At 40.1% G+C, this 14,431-nt stretch overlaps 1 protein-coding gene across 4 annotated transcripts in view; it reads right to left on the reverse strand.

Annotated features, from left to right (window-relative positions):
- Positions 1-2,158, reverse strand: part of PHF21A (PHD finger protein 21A) — a 160,989-nt gene extending 158,831 nt beyond the window's left edge. Inside the window, exon 1 of one of the 4 annotated variants that reach the window (XM_063289666.1) lies at positions 1,607-2,158. The gene's annotated coding sequence lies outside the window, so the exon portion shown is untranslated. The remainder of the gene's footprint in view (positions 1-1,606) is intronic. The other 3 variants (XM_063289665.1, XM_063289664.1, XM_063289663.1) reach the window with 3 other exon arrangements.
- Positions 2,159-14,431: the final 12,273 nt, after the last annotated feature.

A 14,431-nucleotide genomic window follows, 5' to 3' on the forward strand; every position in this document is an offset into this window, starting at 1 on the left:
TCTACTCTGATTTGCATCTCTAGGTTTACTAATTTCAAATCTAATGTTATTCAGTGGAAAAACACATAGCTTTATCATTTTGTTTAGAATATCCTACCTCATATTACTATGTTTTATATGACAAAGTCTTAACTTTTTAAGGAAAAATACCTCCTTACTGAAAATACATCTGAAGAACCCAATCTCTACAGCAGTATTCATAATCAAGAACATAGGTTTCACTAAGTATTAATTCATTATAATGTGCAAATCATTACTTAGAGAAGTTCATTATAAACGTGACAAAGTAACTGGCAAGGGCACCTTTATTTGGGAGCAATTTTCACTGATTTTATTAAAAATTTATTCTCTACATAAATATGTCATTTAAAATAAGGACTTATAACTTGCAATTTAAATGGAGTGACATCCTCACACCTTTCAGAACATCCTTGTCACTAGCAAACCTCTTCATTACAGTATCCCAAAAGCACCACAGATAAATACATACTGATCATAAAACCTCATTTTCTGTCACTTGGTTTAATTGTGTTGATCTAATTCATATTTATCCACAACAAAAAGTATTAATTGTTTAATCCTGAAAGTAGCAACTGAACTGCAGAGATGAAAAGAGGGGGAGGGACAGAATCCCATCTGTAGTAACCTCCGAATAACAAAGAAACAAAAACATAGAAAAGTAACAAGATACACTTGCACAAGACAACCAGACCAAATGGCAGTCCCACATACACCCTACTCCTTGTACCTAATACAGAGAAATGGGAGGATGGGAGGGAAAGAGGGAGAAGAGAGAAGGTACACATCTCCAGTCACTGCAAACATGTGCCAGAGCAGGAGTGTGAAATCCCAAAGGTGTCCTTGCACTGAGCTTTGTATCCATGCAAAAAGGGCTGCCCCAGGGTGAGGGGGGCAAGAGAGACTTCAGAATAACAAGTTGCTGAAGAAACGGAATTTTCCCAGCACTACTCGGGCTACCAAGACAAATTAAAGGCAAAGGGGAAAAAAGAAGGGAGGAGAGGAAAAACCGCCGCCGCAGCAGCTTTACTACGAAGCCTCGATCATCAAAGCAGAAGCATCTTCAAGGTAATAAAACTTCCTCGGTGGCAGCATCAGGGAAGAAAATGAACCCCACAGTAAACGGCCTAGAAAAGATCATCCTGGGGAGAAGGCGAAGGAGTGGGGAAAATCGTCCTCTCTCTTCCTCTCTTTGCAAATGTGTCATTTCTCTCCCCCCCCACACACACTCCAATGTGTCACCTAACCCCTCCCGCTCCACCACCACCTCCTCCTCCTCTCACAGAAACTTACTTCAATCCTCACAGGTGACAGAGAAAGGACATGCCCCCTTCCCGCATCTCTAGGCGTTATATCTCCGGGGGGGGGATTACCCTGAAGTTGTGGCTCCTTATCTCCAAGTTGGCTCCGGAGTCTTCCATGGTGGACTCCCTCCTCCCAGCGCGCACCCACACCATCCACCCTTTTCTCTGTTCCCCCCCGAAACTCCCGAGGCAGGCAGCAGAGGACCGGGGGCCGAGAAGGGGAGAGAAAGAAAGGGAAAAGAGGGGAGGAGGAGAGAGAATATCCAAAAGGTGGGATACTACACCCTGCTGGTGGTGGTGATGTTGCCGCCGAGGTGGTCTGGCTGGGGTCCCCCTGGCAGGACCTCTCTTTGAGGGGAAAGGAGTCCTCTTCATAGGGAGAAGGCGGTGCAGCTGCTCCTCTGGGCCTCCCTGTCCCCCTCTTCTTGGCTCCTCTCTCTCTCCTCCTCCTCTCACTTTCTTTAATCTAAGCTGGGAGTGGAAGATGGTTGGTTGGTTGCTCCCTTCTCCTCCTCCTCCTCCTTCTGCTTTTCTCTTCTCTCTCTCTCCTCTGAGGGGTCCTTTTCCTTCCCCTCTCCCCGGGGGGCTCCTCCTGCAGAGGGGAGGAGGGGACAGGCAGGAAGAAAGGAACGAAGCAGAAGAGGCGCAGAAGAAGAGAAACTGTGACACAAAAACAAGCCGAGAAGCTGAACTCTTCTTCAATCCCATTCACCCGGCCCGGCCGCAGCACCCGCACGCCTGAATCCCTCCGCCACCGGCCTCCGTTTTGCTTTGCTTTGCTTTTGCCTGGCCTGCCAGCGGCGCGCGCTCCCGACTCCCTCGCTGCCCGCGCGCCCCCGACACAACTCTCTCGCACACAAACGCGGCTACTTCGGCCGCTCTTCGAAGCGAAGAAGGAGGGGAGGGTGGGGACAAAAGCGGAGGAGGAGGCGGCCTCCCCCTCAACCGGGCTCCCCACCTTCTCTCCCTATGAATGAGGGAGGAGGGGTGGCCGGCCTGCTTGAGGAGAGGAGGGGGCGCCTCAAGGCTTCTCCAGAGGGACTACTTGACGTGTCGGTGCAGCGAATTTATTTCCCTTTGCCTAAGGAACGGGCTGTGGTGCGGCACCCATTGCCTAGGGAAAAAACCCGGATGTAAAGTGAGTGAAACTAAAGTAGAGTGAAGTAGGGCAGCAAACTCTCGCAGAGCAGCAGTAGCAGCGGTGGCAGGAAAAGATCACGCACCGGGGCAGGCAGAGGAGGGAGGGAGGAAACGAAGAAGGGCTCATGCACTGGGGCAGGCGATGGGAGCAGCAGCAGCAAAAGGAAACCAGAACTGCGAGCATCTTTTTTTCCCCCCTATTGCAAGTGGCTCTGCGCAGGAAGCGGATACACTAAGGAATGTGGAGAAACGCAGCCGAGCATCCTCACTCGCTCACCCCCCCACCCCGCCCCAATGTAAAGGATTCTGCACAGGAAGCGAATGCACCAGGGCAATAGGAAAAGAACAGCAGCAGCAGCAGCGAACAAGCTGGTAGTGTCCTCGCAAACATGCTCTTCACCCATTTGCAAAAGAATCTGTACAGGAAGTTGATGCACCGAGGGCAGGAATAATAATAAAAAAAAAAGAACAATCGCCCCAATGCAAGGGGCTTTGCACAGGAAGTTGATGCACCAAGGGCAGCGGCAACACACAGGCTTCTTTAGCCTGGCGTACGGGATTTTGCACAGGAAGCTGACATACCGGAGGAGGGAAAGGGGTGTGAGAGACCAAGAATTCTCAGCATCATCCCAAAGCGAGGAGCTTGTACAGGAAGTTGATGCAACAGGGCAGCAAGGGCTGCAAGGTTTGGGGGGGTAGGGAGGGAGAGAAAAATAACTATACATGCACCATTCTAACAATGGAAAGAGCCCTCAGACGCTACCTAGCTGAAAGAAAATATCGTTGCAATTAATGGAGGTCATTGCTACGAAGTTAATATATTTAGGGTGGCTATGTAAAAGAAGAGGGCGAGTTCTTGAGTGACTGCATAATAAGCTGAGGTTATAGGACCGTGGCCAACCACAAACTAGCCAACCATGTTTTAGCTGAGTGTATTGTGTGAACTGAGCCAGTGGGGTTATTTAATGGTTGTATTGTGTGAACCTAAGCAGTTGGAACATTTAGTAAACCATGGAAAGCATCTTGTGCAAACACCACTGGGGAGATACCTTCCTAGTATACCAAAGTGAAAGAAAGACGTATAATATTAGCATCCCAGGCACAACTAAGCAGTGTGTACTGTGTAAAATCAATATATATGTTTACTTATTTGGTTTTAAGATTCTTTTCTTACTTGCCATGTTTTTATTTATCTAAATATTAGGTTTTAATTGAAGCTTATAAGCCTTTTTTGTTGATAGGGTCCTCTGAGCAATAGAAAATGTTTGTAATTGTTTGAAATTAAATTAACAAAAAGTGAAAATAAGACTTATATTTGATACACAATGTTTTATATGTTTGAAATTGTGTGTTGGAATTGCAATAAAATAGAGAGTTTTATTATAACTCACAATTTAAAAATATATTTTACATAGACTGTATACTTGTATATTTTGAATTAATTACTCAAAGAACAATTTTAATATTGATTAAACTAATATTTGGGTTCTAAATATATTGCTAAAATTCACATGAAAGAGATCAGTGACATTTCATATAGTTTATGTTATGAATAAAGTATCAGTTCATACATAATTTTTGCCAAATTGTATCAAACTATTTGCAGTACATACAGAACTTACTACATAGCAGATGTATTTAGAATAATGTTAGATGTGGTTTGTTTTCAGTTTCAACTATGCATTATGATTATGATTCTTAATAGAAAGCTAAAACTTTAATATACTTAACATACGCACAAATTGAAATGAGAACATTTAAAGTTTTTTGTTGTGAGTGTGATAAAACATGAATTACTAACAAATGGTTAATTACTAACCATTTAACCAGTTTGGTCTAGTGGTTAAGGTGCTGGGCTAGAATCCAGGGGGCTGTGAGTTCTAGTCCCGCCTTAGGCATAAAAGCCGGCTTGGTGACCTTGAGCCAGTCACACACACACAGCTTACCTCACAGGGTGGTGGTTGGGGAAAATAGGAGGAGGAAGGACTACTAGGTATGTTTGCCACCTTGAGTTATTTATAAAAAAATAATAAAGGTGGGATAAAAATAAATAAATAATAAACAATAATTAGATCATATAGCCATCAACTTCAAAGGCAGTAGGTCATTGAGTAGCAGCTACTAGGGAATAATAGTGGTTCACATGTTAAAGAGGCTATGGTTTAATACAACAGTGTTTTGTTAATAAATCATGGTTGGATTCACACATTACCTTAAGCCATATACCATGGTTTATAAATCAGAAAGCTTTGGGTCACAAAATACATATTATCCCGAACTGCTGTAGTTGTTTAACAAGATGCGTAAACCTCTTAATTGAGCTGGGTTCAGTTTTAGAATGCACCAGTGACTAAATTTAAGTTAACTTCACACTTAACAAAAATGTTTCAGATACTATGCTCAGCTTTAGATAAGCTACAAACTGGTTAAAGAGCTATATGAGACAGGGATGAGATGATGACATTTACATTCTCACTAACTACCCTGGTTAACACAAAGCAGGCTTGGGCATCTCCCAGATAGATTTATTAATTTCAGTAAATCTCCAAAGATTGGATCCAGCCCACTGCCTTTTGGGGCTGCAATAGGGAAAGCTGCCTTCATCATAGATTTTGCAAGTTTGTGTCCTCTATTCAATCAATACATTATGCAGGAAACCGGGATGAATTCATTATTTAATTGTGCAACTAGTTACAATGCAATTATAACGAGTAAAGGATGAACACTTTATAATCTTAGACTTTCTACTGATGTTTAAAATAGTAGCTTATGGCATTCTGTGATAGTAAAGCTTCCAGAAACTACAGGCATGTTGATTCAGTTTTGTTTATCACAAGTGCAAGTACAGGGGAAGCCACAGATCCCAAAAGAACTAATAATCTTAGAAAATATTCCTGTGTTGTTTCATATTGGTGGGAAATAGGTTAATAAATATAAAGGTTTTCTTTAAGTGAATATTTGTTAATTTTCTGTAAGTATATTTTGTCAGGTGATTAAAAAAAAAAGTATATAATCCTTTCCCAATTAGTATATAGGTTTATGTTTTTGCTATCTCTTGATATAATTTCTGCAGTAATGATTTCTGCTCTTTAAATATATATATATATATATATATATATATACACACACACACACACATACATACATACATACAAATATATATGTATATATATACACACACGCGTGCGCACGGGACACGGCACTGCGGGTTAAACTGCTGAGCTGAGCTTGCCAATCGGAAGATCAACGGTTGAAATCTGTGATGGAGTGAGCTCCCGTTGCTAGTCCCAGCTCCTGCCAACCTAGCAGTTTGAAAACATGCAAATGTGAGTAGATTAATAAGTACTGTTTCAGCGGGCAGGTAACAACGTTTTGTGTAGTCATGACCACGGAAGTGTCTACGGACAAACGCTGGCTCTTCAGCTTTGAAACGGAGATGAGCACAGCCCCCTAGGGTCAGACGCAACTGGACTTAATGTCAAGGGAAACCTTTACCTTTACTTTACACACACACACACACAGACTTGTAGAGGATTTTGCCCAGAAAATGTATTATAAGGCAGTATAAAAGTACTTTAAATAAGTACTAAGCTAGTCTTTGCTTGAAATTAATTTTTTTAAGGAACACACAGTTCCAATTTTTTAATCATTTTATTTGCATTTAACCATAGTTCATTTTAATGGACCTTTCTAAGATAAATAAAAACGCAAGCTGAAGCAGACCTGCACTAGAATTCCTTTTATTTCTGAAGTTTTCTTTCAAATATAATTACTGCATTATAGGCCCTTTATCTAGTGCACTGATTCTGTAATGCCATTCTGCATCTAGGAGGTTTTTGCAAAGTCATACAGGTAATTTCTATGGCATTTCCTTTCCTAGATGAAGCATAGGCAAGCTAGATATTCAATGTTATATTGATAGTTTTATTCTACTTTCTTATTAAAATCTTATGGACATATATGGAAAAACATACCTAGACATTCCATACTAGATTCCTTTTTATATACACAGTTTATAATAATTTTTATTACAGTTTACAAATACAAAGGTAAAAAAAACTAATACTAAGAAAAATATTTAAAAAGTTAAAAAGTGCAAAAAAGAAAAAAATATATCTAGTAAAGAAAAAGGATGTATAAAGAAATGACTTCCCCCTCCATCAAGACAAATACAAACAATTTGAGTAACATATCACCTCCTCTGATACTACAACAAAGGATCTCATCTGCCCATATCTCATTTCTTATCATTATACAAATTCTTAAAGCCCTGTCATTGACTCCTAATCAGCAAAAGTTCATTACCAGAAATAACAATATGTGTATTGTAACCTTAATCCAATAAATCAATTTTATATTCCTTTACTTTTAACATAATCACTTATCAGATTCTCTAAAAATACAACAAAAAATCCTGCCTTCCCATATCTCATCTCTTATGTATGAACAAATCTTTAAAACCTCATCATTTGGTCCTGGTCAGCAAAAGTCCATTAAGAGTTACCAGAAACAATAACATACCTATTTTAACCTTGATTGAACAACCCAACTTTATATTCTTCCCCTTTGCTTTTAACAATCTTGATATTTAACTCCTTTAATGTCTCAGCACTTGATTTCTTTTCATTTTCTCTTTTCTCAAAAACTCCTTCAAAATTTTAACAGGTCTCATTTGTACATCCAAAACAAAAAGGTTATCCAAGTCACCCTTTAGTATGCTACTTGTATATCCCTTTTAATTATTAAGACATCAGCTGGTTTCATTTGTAAATTCAGTGTAACATCTTGTTATTGTATCATTCTTGTAGCCTGTTGTTTTTATATCCGCATCTGAATCAGTCTCAGTTTTATCCAGTGAGATCCATTCCTCTTCTATAACCTCTTTAAGTCTCATTTTTATAGTAGCAGACAATCTTGAGAGAAACTTGTGTGCATTGTTCCCAAATAACCTTGAGGTCTTCCACGGTTAAGAGTATTGTGTTCCATTCTGTATGAATGGGTCTCTTCTCCTTTAATTATAATCTTTAGTTGTTTCTGGTTCCCTCTGGAGTCCAAACTTCAATACCCCCTCTAATTACATTTTTCTCTATCAACAACATTTTCCCATGGGAAGACTTTTTATAATAAATTTCAAATTCTTCATATATTTATTTTATGAAATTCAAAACAACTCACAGAGAGACTTTTCGTAATTAATCTCAAAAGTCTTATTTCAACTCTATCTGGCCCCCTAGTCCATTTATAACTTTCCAAAATCAACGTTCTAATCACCCTTTTGCTGTTTATTCCAAAATAATCTTTTAAGTCTTTAAAACTTGCATAAAACTTTTTTGAGCAAGGATTGAAGGAGGCTCGCCTGGTGTGATGAAACTTGCCTTTCTGAAGGTTCTTAATATCCAAAAAAACGTTAACAAGCAATTTGCAGAAGTGATTATGAGAGAAAGTTTGCGAACTCAGTGTCCATTTGAAGGCTCCAAACTGCAGCTTGGGCAAGAAGGCAGCCCTTCAGCTCCTAACGCTCTAAACTGGAGACCACTGTTTTATGGTCTCCTTTTGGGGAGCTGCTATATGGAGTTCGTGTGGGTGATTCCAAGCCCTTTTCCTTGTCTGGAGAGGAATTCCAGGAAGCTGATCCATTCTCTGGCTCCTTGTTCCTTCATGGACACTGGCTCCACTCTCCATGGAGCTGTCTTCAGTTTGCCATTGCTTCCCCAGAAGTCTGCATTCCATACCAGGTTCCTATTGCGATCTTTTTTTCCTCCTCCCTTGTGTCGAACTCTCAGACTAAGGTCACATACTGCACTAAGCCATAATATGTTTTAATCATAATTTGTTGAATAAGCCCAAATAGGCTTACATAATACAGCGAAAAATAAGTTTACAGGCTACAGTGACTAGGTTCATTTAACAAGCTAAACCAAAAGCAAGCAATGTTGTGATGTTGTACATTGTGAGAACAGCACAGAAATTCATAAGAAATTTGCATTTCCAGACATCTTCAATATTTCCTTTGAGCTTGGGAGCAAAAATTATTTTTCATCTTCATAAAAAACTAAGTCTTTTAATTATGTTTAGTTCCATTAAACTTACATGTAGTTCCAATATATTTTTAATTATGGTATTATAGGTATTTAAAGTTGCAGGGTGAGGATCTACAGGGTGCAGGGTGGTATTATAGGTATTTAAAGTTGCAGGGTGATGCTACAGACATCTTTGGACTCCAGACCCTATCAGCCCTTGTTTAAGGGCAGAGGTGATGGGAGTTGTAGTTAATCAGCATCTGAAGGCCTATAGAGAGAGAGTAATATATAAACATAGCTTTGTATTGTGTTGGGACAGTTAGTTATATATAACTTCTGTTTAAATTCAGCCAATGAAAAATTGTGACCAGTCTAACTTTCAGAGTTTAAGGTAGGACAGTGTATCACTTTGGCTTAAATCTAAAGACACATGTCTGCTATCAGAATTGACAATGTAGGAAGATGGGATTCTTCCATCCCCATGTCATCTCTGGGGTACAGGGGTTGGAGGACATGGTAAGATCCTATGGCACAAGCAGAGGTCTTCTCATACGGCTGAGCTCATACTGCACTTCTCTAAATGGGGTTATGTAATAAACAACAGCAGATCAAAGAGTTTCAGCACTTCTCTCTATCAAGTAATAACTGCTGCAATGATACCATTCAACTAGATCGGAGAAAAGCATCCAAGCCAAGGGCAGAGACAATTATTCGTAACTTTTTAAAATTAATAGATTGGTTGAAAGCCATAAGAAGAACAGATTTTACATCAAAATATTACAACATTCTAAATTGGTTAAGTATTCTTTCTATAGAGTGTCTAGATTCACATATTCTGTTGATAGTTTGCTTGACTGTGGCATAGTGGAACATGTGAGGTCATCTCTGATGATTTAAAAGCCATATTTTATGCCTCAGCAGGATATGCCAATGTGGCATATGGCTTTTAGTGGCCTAGCATGGGTATTGTTGGGCTGGTGTGAGTCAGGCAATGGAGACAGAGAGGGGGAGAAGAAGCTCACTTCTGGCCTTGAACTACGGCTGTGCTGTCACACAATCTGATGAGCTGACCTGGCTGCTAGCCAGGGCTGTTGTGAGGAGATGTAGAGACAGCAGTCCCATTGGCCCAGCCTGGTATATAGGTGCTAGAGACTAGACCCATTTCCTCAGTTGCTGGAGGACTTGCTGCTGGATTGACCCAAAATTGGAGAGAGAGAGAGAGAAGGAGAGGAGAGAAAGGTTGGAAAGTAGTTATGTGAGGGTGCGGAACAGTTGTCAGTTCCTGGTCAGAGAGGAAGAAGAGTCCATGGGTAGCTTCCCTGGAAGAAGACAAATCCCAGAGAGACAGCATTGTCACCCAAGACCCAAGATGGGAAAGAGGGAGACAGCTGTCCTTGGAGAAGCCCTGGTCTCTGGGAAGGACTGGGCAGAAGAACCTGAAGGAGGTTCTTTCCCCAACAAAGGAGATGCAGATGGTTTGGCTGAACAGATCCAAGAAAGGAGACAAGCGGTGCTGAGCACCTTAGTTGTAACTCCAGCACATTTCTTTCTTTTCACTCTCTCTGGTTATGCTCAGAAATGGGAGGGAGATGAAGTGAAGGGGAAGAAATAAAGTTAGCAGGAGAGTTAGAGGGGAATGGTCTCTGGGAGAGAGGTTTAAGAGTAAACCTGACACCAGGTAAAAGCTGGGATCTTGTAAATATCTATTGTAAATTATCTATTGTAAATAGGTTCACTGTATATAGTAAAAGAAAAAAGCATAAAAGTCTCCACTGTCTTGGATTGTCTGTGTCAATTGCCATTCTTGCAAACCAAAATACACCCAGTCACACTGTGACATATAAATGGTACCCAACATGGGGCTGGTTGTGTATTAAGGTGGCAGTTGTGTACACAGACAGCGGATGAATGAGATGGGGGAGTGCTTGCCAAGCTACTGAATCCAAACAAACCTGTTACCAGAAGTTTGCCAAGGCATTTGGTATTCTCTGGGGAGGGAGATGGAAGATCAGATGCAAAGCATGCAGGAAATGGTAGATGCCACGTATGCCATGGTAGCAACTCAAAGGGAGGAGAGGCAGCGATGGGTGATTCTCATGAGGAATTTGAGCAAGACCAAAGGAAATGGGAAAGAAAACTAGAAACCCAGGGGAGAACTTTCAAACAGCTTGTGCAGAAGCTAAAAAAGAAAGGAGGTAGACTAGATGGGAGTTAGGTTTATTGAGCAAACAATGATTGAGAAAATCATGGCTTCATGCAAGGTGTATATCCAGCCATTGGCAAAAGCAGAGATCTAAACTAATCCTCATCTTCAGATTCTGTGCTTGAATTATGTTTGAAAATCTGCATCTGAAATGCAAAATACAGGTACTGATGTGAGAAATCCTGGGGACAAGAGTAATTTATGGTGAGTATCGAGAACAGAAACCTATTGATAAACCCGTATCTGTTGAGTTCCTGCTTTGAAGAAATCTGTTTATCCCTCTCCCCTGATACCCCACTACCAAGTTTTGACACAGCCTACAGCGTATTTGTTTTTGCTTGTTAGGGTTTGTATGAATTTCTTTCTGGCTCTTGCTTTATCCCAAAACTGATCTCTGTTAAGTAATTCTGTTGGTGGTAGTATATTTTTGAAACATTTTAAATTATACACTGCATTAGAAGTGATTGTCTTGGAAGACCACTGATGAAAACCTAGCCAAGAGAGCACTGACAGGCCATGTGGCTCACACTGTTCAGTCTTCCAACTGAGGAAAATAGCCAAGAGGACCCATAAGAATGAGTCAGGAGCTGCTGCTTCCCCCTAGCTTGTGCCACTGAAGTGGTTACCTCATTCAGTCCAATGATAGGATCCATTTCATTGGCAGGTCTGGAAGTAAAACTCTCTCAAGGTAACTCAATCATTGCAGTCTAGTGTTCCTCAACCTTGGCAGCTTTAAGATCTGTGGACTTCAGTTCCCAGAATTCCCCATCCAGCATTCAATATTATGGAGAGCTTCAATATTATCCTTAAAGCATCCAATAACGACAGTAGAATGGTGTATACACCATTTTTAGTAAGCTGGGAATTGCATTTAATTCACGTTGAATGATGTAACATGGAGGAGCCTGGATTTTCTGGACTTTTTTTTTCCCACTGAGTTTTTAGGGAGAAATGGCTTGTTGGGATGGAGAGGCTGCCTCAAAATGGAGAGGAAACATGCTGCTGGTTTATAGCATTTGTGGTTGAAGGGCACAAAAAAGGGGCCTTAAGGCTTCAGGCAACCTTTAGGCCTCAGATTGCTTATGCTGTGGCAGGGATGAGGAGGAGGAGGAGGAATGTAGTTTCCTTAGTTACTGCTAAATTATCTATCAAAATACAATGCTTTGCTAAACTTTGATCAATTTATATGCTAGCTTGGGTATCTTTCCTATTCCATTCAGTGCTTATTAAAGTGCAGCAAGAGAATTATTTCAGGCCTTTTTAGGAGGCAGTCCTTTGCTCAGTTTCTTGAGAGTAAGCCCCACCAAACTAGATGGGGTTTTATTTTTTAGTGGACATATATGGGATTGTACTGTAAATGTTGGAGTAATAAATTGGCAAACTGTAACTATTAATTCTAGTGACCAGATGAATGGGTGCAGTTACAGGATAGCTCCTCTTTTGTCCTTGAAATAACTGTGTGTGCCTAGCAACTATAGGCCAGACAAAAATTCAGCATATGAAAATTTTCCCCAATAATAAAAAAGGCAATTTGTTGCACCTAGCCGTCCTTCCACAGTAGATAACACAGAGCAACTTTGGAGAAAAGATGTCACTCATTAATTGTGTGATAGGTAAGAGCTATAAACTATCTGGCCCAGGTCTGGGCTGCAGAAATAACAAATAGTGGTATTACTTGGGAAGAAGATGGCTATGAGATGCAACTCCCCTTGACCTGAGGTCACAACTATTTCTGTTTCACACTGCCATTTCTTACTGTAGATGTTCACACCCCACTGCAGGAGATGCCATTTATTATTTTGCAGGTGGTATCAGAATGTTTAGTCAATCAACATTAAGTATTCTGGGATAATTTATACCAATCCTTAATTCATGAGTGGATAAATATAAATCACTTACTTTGCTGGGATGGGGGAGTATTGAATTTAAATTGCAAAAAACTAAAATCCAAATAGTTTAAAAATAAGTCCCCTGCATGTTAAGGCTTCAGATACTTCCAAACAAGTAAAATAATTTAAATAAAAATCAATATGTTAATGCAATTAATGATTGTTATATTTACTATGTTAAAACAATTCTGATCACAGTATTAAGAAAAAAAAAGTACTGTTAGTAAAATCACTGCCCAATATAACACTTGCTGTTGTATAATTCACAAGCTCCAAAGTATAACTGAAAACTAAAGTTCCTAAATAACTAAGAAAAAGACCTTGCCAACGCTTCATAGCGCAGAGACAAGTAACCTCAGGTTACTATAAATGGTGTAGCTATGGAGGTTATTTTAAAAATTAGCAGCTGCTCTGAATAGTGTTAAAATCCCATTGGCAAAAACTCTTCAAAACTATGGTTTAGCAAGGTGAGAATGTGTGTATGTGTGTGCGTGTGCGCACGACATGTGTCCATCATGTTTTAATTGATCAGTAGTTCTTAAAAAGTGTCCCTGGGAGCTCTCCCAGGTCCTGCAGGACTTTGTCATGTTGTTTGTTGCATGTACATACTGCCTGACCAACCCTAAATGACACTAACTCCAAATGACTCCCAAGTATGATTCTAGTTACTGCTCATGCTTTAGCCATCCTAGAATGCACGGGCATAAAATTTCAAAAGGGAATGAACGAAGTATATGCATCCCTCCCTTCAGATAAATTTACTGTGTGGCTTTATGGTATCAAAGCTACAATAAAAATCACTTTTCAAAATAAAATTCCTAAAGACTAAAAGCAGCAGGATGCAAAATCTTAAAAGAGCAGAATAAAAATCTCATCAAAATAAAGTATCTTAGATAAAAAGCTTTGAGAAAATTGAAAGGCCTTAGCCTACAGCAAAATGCAGTTGATCATTACTGGAGGCTCAACAGTGGGTATTTTTATTTTCTGAAGTCAAGTAGGTGGCAACCAGAGAGAGAACCTTCTCTATATTGGCATCTCATTTGGAGAACTTTCTTGCTAGAAAACATAACTAGTTCCTACACGAATGGCTTTCAAGTGCCAGATGTGTGTTTGTGTGTGTGTGTGCACACATGTGTGTGCAAGAACGAAAGAGATCTGCTAATTCTGATGATAAAAACAAAACAAACCATTTAGATGATGCTAACATTTGCTAAATGTTATAATTTAGAAAAAAAGGAAAAATAATATATCAGTTGTTCAGCAAAGAAGGCAAAATGCTCACAAGCAATAAAAAAAAAGCAAAACTCCTCTTTTGTTTCAGTTTACAACAACAACCACAACCCTGTGTGTCCCACAAGGACATTGTTAATGGCAGGATAAACAGGAAAGACTCAAGTCTGAAATGGATAGGAGCAAAATCAAGGGATACCTCTTTACTCTGAACAAGTTTAAATCTTCAGGACCAGATGAATTGCATCCTTGCACATCAGAGGAATTTGCTGATGGTTTTTGAGAAGTTTTTGAGAAGTCCTGGGGAACTAGTGAAGTGCCAGATGACTGGAGGAGAACAAATGTTGTCCCAAGCTTTAAAAAGGGTGGAAAACAGATCCATCAAACTACAGGCAGCCCATTAAACGAGGCAGCAAGATGATACAGAAAATTTTAATTTTTTCTACCTTGTGGCTGTTGAGATTTTTTGCAGCCCAGATATGTTAGCCCTACCCTGAGTGATCAGGTTTGTGAAAAACATGGGCAAGGAATGGGTAACAAATGACAGCCCAGCAGATGCTCCTGTCTTTGCAGGCCTTGAATTACCTGCCTTCCCTGTTTTCATTATCTTTAAACCACTGAGAAACT

The sequence above is a fragment of the Candoia aspera genome, chromosome 1 (genome assembly GCF_035149785.1).
Source record: "Candoia aspera isolate rCanAsp1 chromosome 1, rCanAsp1.hap2, whole genome shotgun sequence".
Lineage (NCBI taxonomy): Eukaryota > Metazoa > Chordata > Lepidosauria > Squamata > Boidae > Candoia > Candoia aspera.